At 44.5% G+C, this 12,414-nt stretch overlaps 1 protein-coding gene across 1 annotated transcript in view; it reads left to right on the forward strand.

Moving 5' to 3' along the window:
- Nucleotides 1–1,465: 1,465 nt before the first annotated feature.
- OTOA (otoancorin) overlaps nucleotides 1,466–12,414 on the forward strand; it is a 72,230-nt gene continuing 61,281 nt past the window's right edge. The window contains exon 1 of the mRNA XM_029219313.1: nucleotides 1,466–1,506. The gene's annotated coding sequence lies outside the window, so the exon portion shown is untranslated. The remainder of the gene's footprint in view (nucleotides 1,507–12,414) is intronic.

Genomic DNA, 12,414 nt, shown 5'->3' on the forward strand with positions numbered 1-12,414 from the left:
CGGTGTGCGGGCTTCTCATGGCGGTGGCTTCTCATGGCGGTGGCTTCTCTTGTTGCGGAGCACGGGCTCTAGGCACGCAGGCTTCAGTAGTTGTGGTTCTCCGGCTCTGGAGCGCAGGCTCAGTAGTTGTGGCGAACGGGCTTAGTTGCTCCGCGGCATGTGGGATCTTCCCCAATCAGGGATCGAACCTGTGTCCGCTGCATTGGCAGGCAGATTCTTAATCACTGCGCCACCAGAGAAGTCCCACAACTATTTATAAATAATATAAATATTACATTAAAACCATCAGATGAGCAACAGAGCAGTACAGTTGGCCATTTCTGAAGAGGATTTTGCCACTGACAAAGTAATTTTGCATTACACAAAGTAATTTTGCATTACACATTTTTAAAAAGTTATTTTTTAAAAAAAATTTCAGGCATTGAGATGTATTTCATTAAATGTAAAGGATTGCAAGGAAATCTCTAGAGTTCACAATTATATTTTCATTAGAAAAGACAGTTATTCATAATTTCACCATGAAAACCTAACACTTCAATGTATTTCCTTTCTGTTTTAATACAAGTGCATATACATATATTACTTCATATTTGGCTTTTTTTGGATATAAAATGATTTCCTTGTGTTTCTATTGTACAGTCTTTATTAATACCCATTTAAATAGCTGTATAACCCACGAAATTGATGTAGCATAGTTCACATAACCATTTCCTTAATGGTGAACTCAAGTTGGATCTTTTCCTACCGCCCCCACCCCTTCTTTCTGTATTTATATGTAATGCTGCTGCAGTAAATATTTTGGTGCACAAACTTTTTTACTTCTGAGGATTTTTTTCTCCTCATATAAATCTGGCCACGTTTACTGACCTAGGGGTCTGAATATCTTTACGGTTCTTCTTCCCCTTTCCCTTCCTCTTCTTCCTTTTCATCTTCTTCTAAAAACCTTTTTATTACAGAAAATTCCAAGCTCACGAAAAAGAAGAAAACAGATAATAATAACCCCTAATCAGGCTGCAGCGAGTATCAACACATGACCAGTTTGTTTCACTCAGATTCCTGTCACTCCTTGGTCCCCGTTATTTCCACGTAAATCCCAGACATCATATTTCAGGTTTGCAAATATATATCTGCAAAAGGTAAGGACTCTTTAAAAAGAGCCATACTGCAATTGTCACACCTAAAAAACCTAACCATTAAATATCCAGCGACTACATTGCTGCAGTTGTCCTATCATTTTTAAAATAGTTTGTTTGAATTCAGATCCAAATAAAGTCGCTACATTGTAATTGGTGGATGTGTTTGGAGAGCCTCAGCCTCTTTCCTCGCTGCTGTCTCGGAGAGGGGCGAGGGAGAGCGCGTTTTCGCCTGCGTCTTGCACGCTTCGGGATTGTGACCGCCCGCTGCGCTCGGTGCCCGGGTTTCCGCTCGGGCCGCCGCTGCCGGGAGGTGGGCGCGGTTCCCACCGCCCGCGCGCTGGACTCAGAGCAGCCAAGCGGGGCACCGCAGGTGAGGCGCGGGCGGCTGGGGAGGACCCCGCGGGGCCAGGCGCAGGGACGCGGGCGGGCGCAGCTCAGGCGCTGGGGTCGCGCGGGGGCCAGGAGCTCGACGCGGGCCCGGTGCAGGGAAGGGGGACAAGGTGTGCGTGGGCCGGCGGGTGACAGACAAAGGAGAGGGGGCAAATGGCGGATTCAGCGGCTTTAAGGGCTCGCGGGGGCGACGGCGTCATGGGAGGGGGTGGGGAGGAAATTTCCAAGAAAGGGATCCGAAGCCACTTAATAATAGTAAGAAGAAGAAGAAAATGATAATACCAGGAGCAACAACAATAGCATCAGTAATAATAATAGCTACTATTCATCGAGTGTTTATATGTCCCACGCTGGGCTCAGGTTTTTAAACATATTTTACATATAAGGAAAGTTCTTTGCATAGTTTACATATTTTATCTCATGGCTGTTGCGAGCAAGAAATGAGAGTATTCAGGAAGAGCATAGTACTGACTCTGCATTGCATAAATTGATGAACTTTAGAAATGTTTATACAGTCTTTCGGAGGGAGGTACTATTGGCATCTCCATGGGACAGAGGAGGAAATGCAAGCTCAGAGAGGTCAAGGAATTTGTTGAAGAGCACACAGCTAGTAATGGGTGGTTTAAATGAAAACGGGGGCTTCTATCCCTTAGGTGGCACCTCCCACCTGGAGTTTTAGGTTCAGAGTTACTGAGCAGAGGCTGGAGAGCAGAGCCAGTATGTGCTTGGAATCATTTAGCTCTGGGTTTGGGACCTGGCCCTGCCACCTACTAGCTGTGTGACCTCGGGCAGGTCACTGGACCTTTTAGAACCCGTTTCCTCATCTGTGAAATAGAAATAACAGTAATATTTGCCTCAAAGATTCTGCAAGGATTGAGAGAGGCAATGTGCATAGAGGGGCACGTGCTTTGTTCTCTCTCATTCAAAGGTTGCTACAATTATGATTACTAGGGAGTCCCGCCATTTGCTTGCTCTGTGACCTCTGCATGTCCACTGAACTCATCTCTGAGACCAAGTAAAGTAAACCTTCAGGGCTGGTGGATTGAGTAAATGAATTGGTCCGGCAGATGGAAGATGCCCAGTGACACCAGCATCCTCCTGTCTCTTCTTTTATCACAGAATCCCAGGCCTTCCATTTTGCTCTCCTGAGACTAAAAGAGAGGAAGGGGAATGACTGTCCAGAGTCTCGCTATCAGTGACAGAGCTGGGACCGGCACTTAGGCCTCATGCCTCTAGTCCAGAGAGCTCTTATTCCCTTGAGTTCTACAACCCTTGTGAGCCGGGCAGTTCTAACGCCACGGTTTGAAATAAAATCCAAATCCAGTTCAAATAGCCTGGTATTCTACAAACCAGACAAGTTAGCCCACTTTGCATTCATAGTAATGAAAATAGTCTTGTGGGTTTTTTATTTTTTATTTTTTTTTTTGCGGTACGCGGGCCTCTCACTGTTGTGGCCTCTCCCGTTGCGGAGCACAGGCTCCGGACACGCAGGCTCAGCGGCCATGGCTCACGGGCCCAGCCGCTCCGCGGCATGTGGGAACTTCCCGGACCGGCTCACGAACCCGTGTCCCCTGCATTAGCAGGCGGACTCTCAACCACTGCGCTACCAGGGAAGCCCTTGTGTTTCTTTTGATTTTTGTTTCTGGGAGAAAATCTCCAAGATAGTGTCTGTAGGTCCGTATGTATGTGTCCATGATACAGACCTTAAATGGAGCTGCTTTGCAGACAGTAAAACTTCATGTACTTTTGAATTGTCGGTTTGTGTCTCGGATGGGATGCCCCAGCGCTGGGGGAGCCTCCTAGCATCTTTGCAAGTTTCATGGAAGATGAAATGTCTCTCATCCCCTGGGTGACCAGCTCATCCTGTTTTGCCTGCACCTTTCTGGGTTTTAAAGCTGAATCCTCCCTGCTCATCCAAAAGCACGAGGTGTTTTAGGAAACCGTGTTCATTTCAGATTTGTGGTTATTGTTGCTGGTTTCATTTTGAGTTCCTTCAAAGCAGTCCTTGGTTGCCTGATTTTCACCCATCTGCTGGGAGAGGGCCTTTAGGTGGGAAGAGGGGCGGGGTGCGTGGAGAAAACTATCGACCCCCAAATCGCCGTTGCCCAGCTCAGTCCTTTTAATCCTCTTGGCCGAGCTCCTGAAAGAGAGTGACCCGAAGGGCTTTTAATTAAAACCAAATCCCATCCTGGCGATGGGCTGGGGTTTCGTTGGAACGAAGACTTTATGTGCGGTAGAAAGTGGGGCATCTGTTTCAGTAATTGTAAACCCCTTGTATAGTTAATAGGGAGACTGTAGCAATAAGCACAAGAAGCCTCATTGTCTGGGAAACTGGAGAATTGTGAATGAGGCCAATGCCCCAGGGCAGCTGACCAAAGGGAAGGGAGAAAAAAGGGCCAAAGGTTCCCCAAAGCCCCCCAACCAGTAAGAGTTATTATGAGAGTTGAACATACCAGCCTGCGGGGTGGGATTGATGGAGCAGAATGTGTCTACAAAGTGCTTTGGGATCAGGTTCGCTGAAAACCTGTTAGAATGCGCTGCTTTTGGTGTCTGGAGGTTTCAAAAGTTTCAGTTTGTTTTTGCCCTGGGCGGTCAAGTGAGCATACCTGTTTCCAAAGTTGGTTGAGAAGTCCCCTTGGGGGATAAAGAATCTATTTGCATAACAAGCCAGGCAATAGCAGGGGAATCTGTATTAGAGGGTGCTGGGGCGCCTATAATCTCAAGAAACCATGGGTGTGCACTATGGTGCAAGTTCCCAAGGGGGTGGCATCCTGTGACTGAAGTGGGCCTGGGAGTCAGGCACCACCCTCACCTGTTCTCCTACCAGTCCTCTGGCCACTCCTCTCAGCCCCCTTTCCCAGTTCCTTCTTATCTCTCCACTTTCTTTTATGAAAAAACACAGTCTCTCTCTCTCTTTTTTTAAATTTTAAAATTTTATTTATTTATTTATTTTTGGCTGTGTTGGGTCTTCATTGCCGCGCGCGGGCTTTCTCTAGTTGCAGCGAGCGGGGGCTACTCTTCGTTGCAGCGCGCAGGCTTCTCATTGCGGCGGCTTCTCTTGTTGTGGAGCACAGGCTGTAGGCACACAGGCTTCAGTAGTTGCAGCACTTGGGCTCAGTAGTTGTGGCTCGCGGGTTCTAGAGCACAGGCTCAGTAATTGTGCATGGACTTAGTTGCTCCGCAGCATGTGGGATCTTCCCGGACCAGGGCTCGAACCCGTGTCCCCGGCATTGGCAGGCGGATTCTTAACCCCTGCACAACCAGGGAAGCTCAAAAAAACAGTCTTTTTGTTTTGCTTTTTCTTTAAAAAAATCATTTATGTGGAAAATTTCAAGCCCATATAAAGGTAGACACAAGAATATAATGGGCCTTATGTACCCATCACCCAGCTTCAGTTGTCAACTTGTTTCATCCATCCCTATTTCCTCCCTCCTGTATTATTTTGAAGCCATCTCAAATGTCACATTTCTTCTGTAAATATATGAGTGTAGCTCTAAAAGTGGGCTTGGCAAACTTATTCAGTAAAGGAACAGAGAGTAAATATTGTCGGCTTCGTGGGCCACACAGCCTCTGTTGCAACTTCCCAGCTCTGCCGTTGTAGTGTGCAAGCAGCCATAGACGATACTTAAATGAATGAAATGGCTGTAGTCCAATAAAACTGTATTTATGGACACTAACGTTTAAATTTCAAACATGAAATTTTCACGTGTCAGGGAATGCCGTTCTTTTGATTTTTCGAAACTTTAAAAATGTAAAAACCATTTTTAGCTCACGAGCCACACAGAACCAGGTAGCCTTTGAATTTGGCCCTTGGCTTGTAGTTTGCTAGCCCCTTGTAGGAGGTCATCGAGAGGACGTGACCGCCTGTTGACCCTGGAGCTGGACTTGGGAATCAGAGCCTCCTCACCCCTCCCCCATCCTTGGAAAGTACATTCTGCTCACTATTCCCACAGTGGGAGCGTTTTCAAGGACGCAGCCTTGAGAGAGCAGTGTGTTGTTGAGACTCTCTGGACAGTATACATGACTGAGCTCCATTAAGGCCTCTATAAACTTTCTATATTCTGGGGGGCGGGGGTGGGGATCTTGCGGCCCCTCAAGGCAAGCTTACTGTATAGCACAGGGAACTCTACTCAGTATTCTGTAATAACCTTTATGAGAAAAGAATCTGAAAAAGAGTGGCTGTATGTGTATGTATAACTGAATCACTTTGCTGTACACCTGAAACTAACACAACATTGTAAATCAACTCTACAATATAAAATAAAAATTAAATTAACAAAACAAAACAAAAAATCCCTCATTAAAATATGTAACGGCGACAACAACAAAGACAGGCATCGTAAGTAGGTTTCCTTGCTTATTACACCTGTCCCCCACCAATCTTCCTCGGTCTCCCCTTCCCCTCCCTGTATGGGGGCCAGTGTGTGAACCAACATCCCTCCTTTAAAAGATAAGCACTCCTTTAAAAATATAACCGCATTTCTGTTATCAACAGTATTTCTTTAAAATCTTCAGATAACCAGTCGAGGTGCAAATTTCCCCAGTTGTCCCACAGTCTTTGTTTTTTACGTTTGCTTGAATCAAGATGCAAATAGAGTCTGTATGCTACAAGTAATTGTTATATCTCTTAAGTTTTTTAAGTTCCTCCGTGTGTGTGTGTGTGTGTGTGTGTGTGTGTGTGTGTGTGTGTGTGTCTGTGTCTATTTCTGTCTGTCTCTTTGCAGTATATTTGCTGAAGAAACTAGGTTGTTTATTCTGGGGAGTTTCCTACAGTTTTGAGTTTGCTGGTTGCACCTGGTCTACCTAACATTTTAACCAAGGAATGCTTGGGTCTCAGTCCTTGAAACTTACCCACGTCTCCCTACGCTCACTTTCTTGTTGATCTCATCCAGTGTCCTGGGTTCAAGTATATGCTGACTGCTCTGCATAGATAGCTCCAGTCTGGAGCTCTCGCCTAACTGCAGGCTCAAACACCAAACTGCCTACTTGCTTTCTCCACTCGAACAATTAATAGTCTTCTCAAGCTTAGCTTGTCCACATCTGAGCTCCAGGGCCTCTCCCCCAAACCTGCAACTCCTACGGTTTTTCCCATTTCTCACCTCTCTAGATGCTCAGGCCCAAATCCTTGGAGGTGTCTGTGACTTCTCTGTCTTTTATTCCTCACATTCGGTCTATCGGCTGCACCTTCAAAATACCCCCAACCACATCTCACCGCCCTTACTGCCATCGGTGACTAAGTCATCATCATTATCATCTCTTACTGCTCTCTCTGCTTTAGCTGTTGCCCCCCTTCAGGTTATTCTCAACACAGCATTTGGTGTTATGGAGCCAGTTTTTTAAAAGTCAGAGCACAGCTCTTACTCTTGTGCTAATATCACTTCAGTGGCTCCCATCTCCCTCCAAGTAAAAGTCAAGTTGCTAATGATGACTTAACCTCATCTACTGCTCTCATCCTCTTGTGATTTATTGCATATGTAAATTGCATTCCTAATGTCAAGGCCTTTGCACTTCTGATTCCCTTTTTCTGGAACATTCTTTCTCCAGACTTTCCCATGAGTTGAATTTTGAAAACATCAGCCTGGCTTATTTGTTTATTTAATAAACCCATATGTAGAGCTTTCTTCATGCCAAGCATTGTTCTAAATGATTTACTTCATTAACTCATTTTATCCTCATATGACACTATGAGGTAGGTACCATTTATTAACCGCATCTGACAGATGAGGAAATGGAAGCACAGAGAGATTCAGTAACTTGTCCAACATCACACAGCTACTAAGTAGCAGAGATGAGATTCAATCCAGGCAGTCCTGCTCCACAGTCCATGCTTTTCCTTTCTCTTTTGAAATCAGCTTCTGTGAGGTATAATTTATATTACAATAAAATGCATCCATTTAAAGTGTAGAGTTTGATGAGATTCAATAAATGTATGTACCTGTGTAACAACCACCAAAATCAAGGTATAGAAATGTCGCCCCCAAAGTTCCCTTGTGTTCTTTTGCAATAAATTCCTCCCGCTGTACCCAGTAGAGTCCCAGGCAACTTATTTGTTTTCTGTCACTGTAGATTATTTTGCCTATCATGGAGTTTCATATAAATGAAATCATGCCATATGTGCTCTTTTGTGATTGGCTTCTTTTGTTTGGCATAATGTTTTTGAGGTTCATCCATGTTGGTGCATAAATCAGTTTATTCCTTTTCCTGAGTTTTTTTTTTATCTTCCATGTCTCTCCTTTACATCTTTATCCTTTTCTCTACTTTCCTGAACTTACAGAATATATTTATAATAGTTATCCGGTCTACTGATTTGATCTTCTGTGTCATTTCTGGATCTCTTTCTGTGGACTGGGTTTTTTTCTATGGTAACCAGCCATCTATTCAATTTTTAATTGGATGCTGGACATTTTGGATTTACATTTCTGGATTTTGTGACACTCCTTTAAATATTGTTGGGTTTTGTTCTAGGATGCGGTCTAGTTATTTAGAATCAACTTGATTCTTCCAAGGCTTGCTTTTAAGCTTTGTTAGGGTAGGTCCAGGGCAGACTTTAGGGCTAATTCAGCCTTTTACTGAGGCAGTACTTCACTGAGAACTGTCCTTGATGCTCCGTGTATTTGGAGGTTTTCCACTGGTAGTTGGGAATTATTCTCCACCCTGGGTGAACTCCAGGGATTGCTCTGCTTATTACTGGTGGTTCTTTCTTCAGCTTCAGGTGGTTTCTTACATGTATAGGCATAGACAGACCAATATTCAGCCAAAGACTCAAGGGACCCTTGTTCAAATCTCTAGAACTTTCTCTCTGTGCAAATCCCTCCTCAAGTAGTCTTCCCTGTGGATTCTAGTTGCCTTGATTTCCCTAAACCCCTACTCTGTCTCCTCAGCTCTGTTGGGATTCTCCTTCTGGTGCTGTGGTCTAGAGACCCCAGGCAGCGAGCAGGGGCACTTACAGAAAAACCTCAGCTTTCCCTCCTAAGTAAGGAAAACCCCAGTTCTCCCCCTCCTTCTCTGTTCTCTTCCTATAAGCCTTTTACCTGTGTGTCTCCTTTACTACTCACTCAAGACACTCAACACAGAACACATCACTTCTGACCCTCCTGGTCACCAAACGTGTGGAGGATTTTCCTTACGCCAAGTGATTCTGTGACACCAGCTGGGTGTCCTACAATTCAACTTAACTCTGACACTGTCTACCTGGAGGTAGCCTCAGGTCCCACAGGTTAAGGGCTCAGTCCCTCAAGACTTCTCCCATCCCACTTCAGACACCAATCTCAAGTAGCAGGTCTCCAAGTTACCCACAACTTCTGTCTGATTTGGCTACAAATCAGAGGTTCCCATGACCATCTCCTCAGGTTCAATTAATTTGCTAGAGCAGCTCACAGAACTCAGGGAAACATTTGCTGACATTTACCAGCTTATTAAAGGATATGATAAAAGATGCAGATGAATTGCCAGATGAGGAGACACATAAGATGAGGTCTGGGAGGGTCTCAGGTCTCAGGAGCATCTGTCCCCAGGGAGTTGGGGTGTTCACCCCCCTGATGTGAATGTGTTCGTCAACCTGGAAGCACCCTGAAACCCCTATTATTGGAGGCTTCCTCACATAGGCATAATTAGTTATTAACTCCATTCTCAGCCCTCTCCCCTCTCTGGAAGACGGGAGGGTGGGGCTGAAAATCCCAAGCTTCTAATCATGGCTTGGTCTCTCTGGTGACCAGTCTCCATCCAAGAGCCCACCCAGAGTTGCCTCGTTAGAACAAGAGGGCTTCCCTGGTGGCGCAATGGTTGAGAGTCTGCCTGCCGATGCAGGGGACACGGGTTCGTGCCACGGTCCGGGAAGATCCCACGTGCCGCGGAGCGGCTGGGCCCGGGAGCCATGGCCGCTGACCCTGCGCATCCGGAGCCTGTAAAAAAAAAAAAAAAAAGAACAAGAGATACACCTAGTGATCTTTTTAAAAAATTTTTTATTGGGGTATAGTTGATTTATAATGTTGTGTTAGTTTCAGGTGTATAGCAAAGTGAATCTGTTATACATATACATATATCTGCTCTTTTTTAGATTCTTTTCCCATGTAGGCCATTACAGAGTATTGAGTAGAATTCTCTGTGCTGTACAGTAGACTCTTATTAGTTATCTATTTTATGTATAGTAGTGTGTAAATGTCAGTCTCAGTCTTCCAATTTATCCCTCCCTCACCTTATCCCCTGGTAACCATAAGTTTATGTTCTACATCTGTAACTCTATTTCTGTTTTGTTTTTTTTTGAATTTGTTTATTTTATTTATTTTTGGCTGCGTTGGGTCTTCGTTGCTGCGCGCGGCCTTTCTCTAGTTGTGGTGAGCAGTGGCTACTCTTTGTTGTGGTGCGCAGGCTTCTCATTGCGGTGACTTCTCTTGCTGTGGAGCACGGGCTCTAGGTGCGCGGGCTTCAGTAGTTGTGGCACGTGGGCTCAGTAGTTGTGACTCATGGGCTCTAGAGGGCAGGCTCATTAGTTGTGGCTCACGGGCTTAGTTGCTCCGCGGCATATGGGATCTTCCTGGACCAGGGCTCGAACCCGTGTCCCCTGCGTTGGCGGGCAGATTCTTAACCACTGTGCCACCAGGGAAGTCCCTCTATTTCTGTTTTGTAGATAAGTTCATTTGTAACCTTTTTTTTTAGAGTCCACATATAAGCGATACCATATGATATTTGTCTTTCTCTCTCTGACTTACTTCACTCAGTATGACAATCTCTAGGTCCATCCATGTTGCTCCAAATGGCATTATTTCATTCTTTTTTATGGCTGAGTAATATTCCATTGTATGTATGTACCACATCTTCTTTATCCTTTTCTTTGTTGATGGACATTTAGGTTGTGTCCATGTCCTGGCTATTGTGAAGAGTGCTGCTAGGAACATTGGGGTGCATGTATATTTTCAAATTATGGTTTTCTCCGGATATATGCCCAGGAGTGGGATTGCTGGATCATATAGTAGCTCTATTTTTAGTTTTTTTTTTTAATTTTTATTTTATTTTATTTTTTAACATCTTTATTGGGGTATAATTGCTTTACAATGGTGTGTTAGTTTCTGCTTTATAACAAAGTGAATCAGTTATACATATGTTCCCATATCTCTTCCCTCTTGCGTCTCCCTCCCTCCCACCCTCCCTATCCCACCCCTCTAGGTGATCTCAAAGCACCGAGCCGATATCCCTGTGCCATGCGGCTGCTTCCCACTAGCTATCTACCTTACGTTTGTGAGCGTATATATGTCCATGACTCTCTCTCGCCCTGTCACAGCTCACCCTTCCCCCTCCCCATATCCTCAAGTCCGTTCTCCAGTAGGTCTGTGTCTTTATTCCTGTCTTACCCCTAGGTTCTTCATGACATTTTTTTTCTTAAATTCCATATATATGTGTTAGCATATGGTATTTGTCTTTTTCTTTCTGACTTACTTCACTCTGTATGACAGACTCTAGGTCTATCCACCTCATTACAAATAGCTCAATTTCGTTTCTTTTTATGGCTGAGTAATATTCCATTGTATATATGTGCCACATCTTCTTTATCCATTCATCCAATGATGGGCACTTAGGTTGTTTCCATCTCCGGGCTATTGTAAATAGAGCTCCAATGAACATTTTGGTACATGACTCTTTTTGAATTTTGGTTTTCTCAGGGTATATGCCCAGTAGTGGGATTGCTGGGTCATATGGTAGTTCTATTTGTAGTTTTTTAAGGAACCTCCATACTGTCCTCCATAGTGGCTGTACCACTCCTAGTATTCTTATCACTTAAGAATTTACAAGGGTTTAGGAGCCCTGTGTCAGTGATGGGTCAAAAACCAAATATTAGAACAAGAGATCCTCCTAGTGCTCTTATCATTTAGGAAATTACAAGGGACTTAGGGGCCCTGTTCCAGGAGCTGGGGGCAGAGACCAATATATATTTTCTATTATCTCACAGTTTCCCTTCTCTCAGGGATCTCAGTCTTGTCCTACCTGTTGTCAGATGTCTGAAAACCTTTGTTTCATGTTTTGTTTTCTAATTGTTTAAGGCGAGAGAGTTTATCTACTGCCAATTACTCCATCATAGCTGGAAGCAGAAGTCCAACTCATTCCTTATTTATTGATGAATGGTATTCCACTGAATGGATATACCGTATTTGTTTAACTTTTCATCTATTGTTGAACATTTGAGTTGTTTCCAATTTTTGGAATGGAGCTCTACAAATCTTTGTATGGACGTATGTTTTAACTTCTCCTGGGTAAATACCTAGGGGCAGAATTCCTGGATCATAGAGTATTGTATACTTAACGTTATAAGACACAGCCAAACGGTTTTCCAGAGTGGCCGTATCAGCAATGTATAAGAGTTCATGCTGCTCCCCATCATTCTCAACACTTGGTGTTGTTAGTCTTTTTAACTTTTAGCCATTCTAGTGTGTATGTAGTGAATTTGTTACCACATCAAACTGGGGTCCGCTTGCCCGCACGCAGCAAAGCCAATCTATTGACCCTGGGTTTTGGTGAAGGAAAGTGCAGCATTTATTGCAGGGCACCAAGCAAGGAGTCCAGGGAGCTAGTGCTCAAAAGGCCCCCCAATCCCCAAAGTCTTTCAGGGAAAGTTTTTTCAAGACAGGGTGAAGGAGGGGGATTTGGGGTGTGTGATCAGCTCATGGACATTCTTCTGATTGGTTGGTGGTAATTGGGAGTCGACATCATTAACCTTCTGGTTATAACCGGTCTGTGGCCTATGTGCTTGTGGGCAACGTAAGTTTACTTCCTCCACCTGGTGGGGGTTTCAGTATCTGCAAAACAGCTCAAAGGACGTGGCTCAGAATATTATGCACAGTCCTGGAGGAGGAGCTAAAGGTCCCTGACTTTAATGGCTAAAGTATTTTGTCTTGCT

The sequence above is a fragment of the Monodon monoceros genome, unplaced genomic scaffold, assembly GCF_005190385.1.
Source record: "Monodon monoceros isolate NGI ecotype Baffin Bay Population unplaced genomic scaffold, NGI_Narwhal_1 Super_Scaffold_13, whole genome shotgun sequence".
Lineage (NCBI taxonomy): Eukaryota > Metazoa > Chordata > Mammalia > Artiodactyla > Monodontidae > Monodon > Monodon monoceros.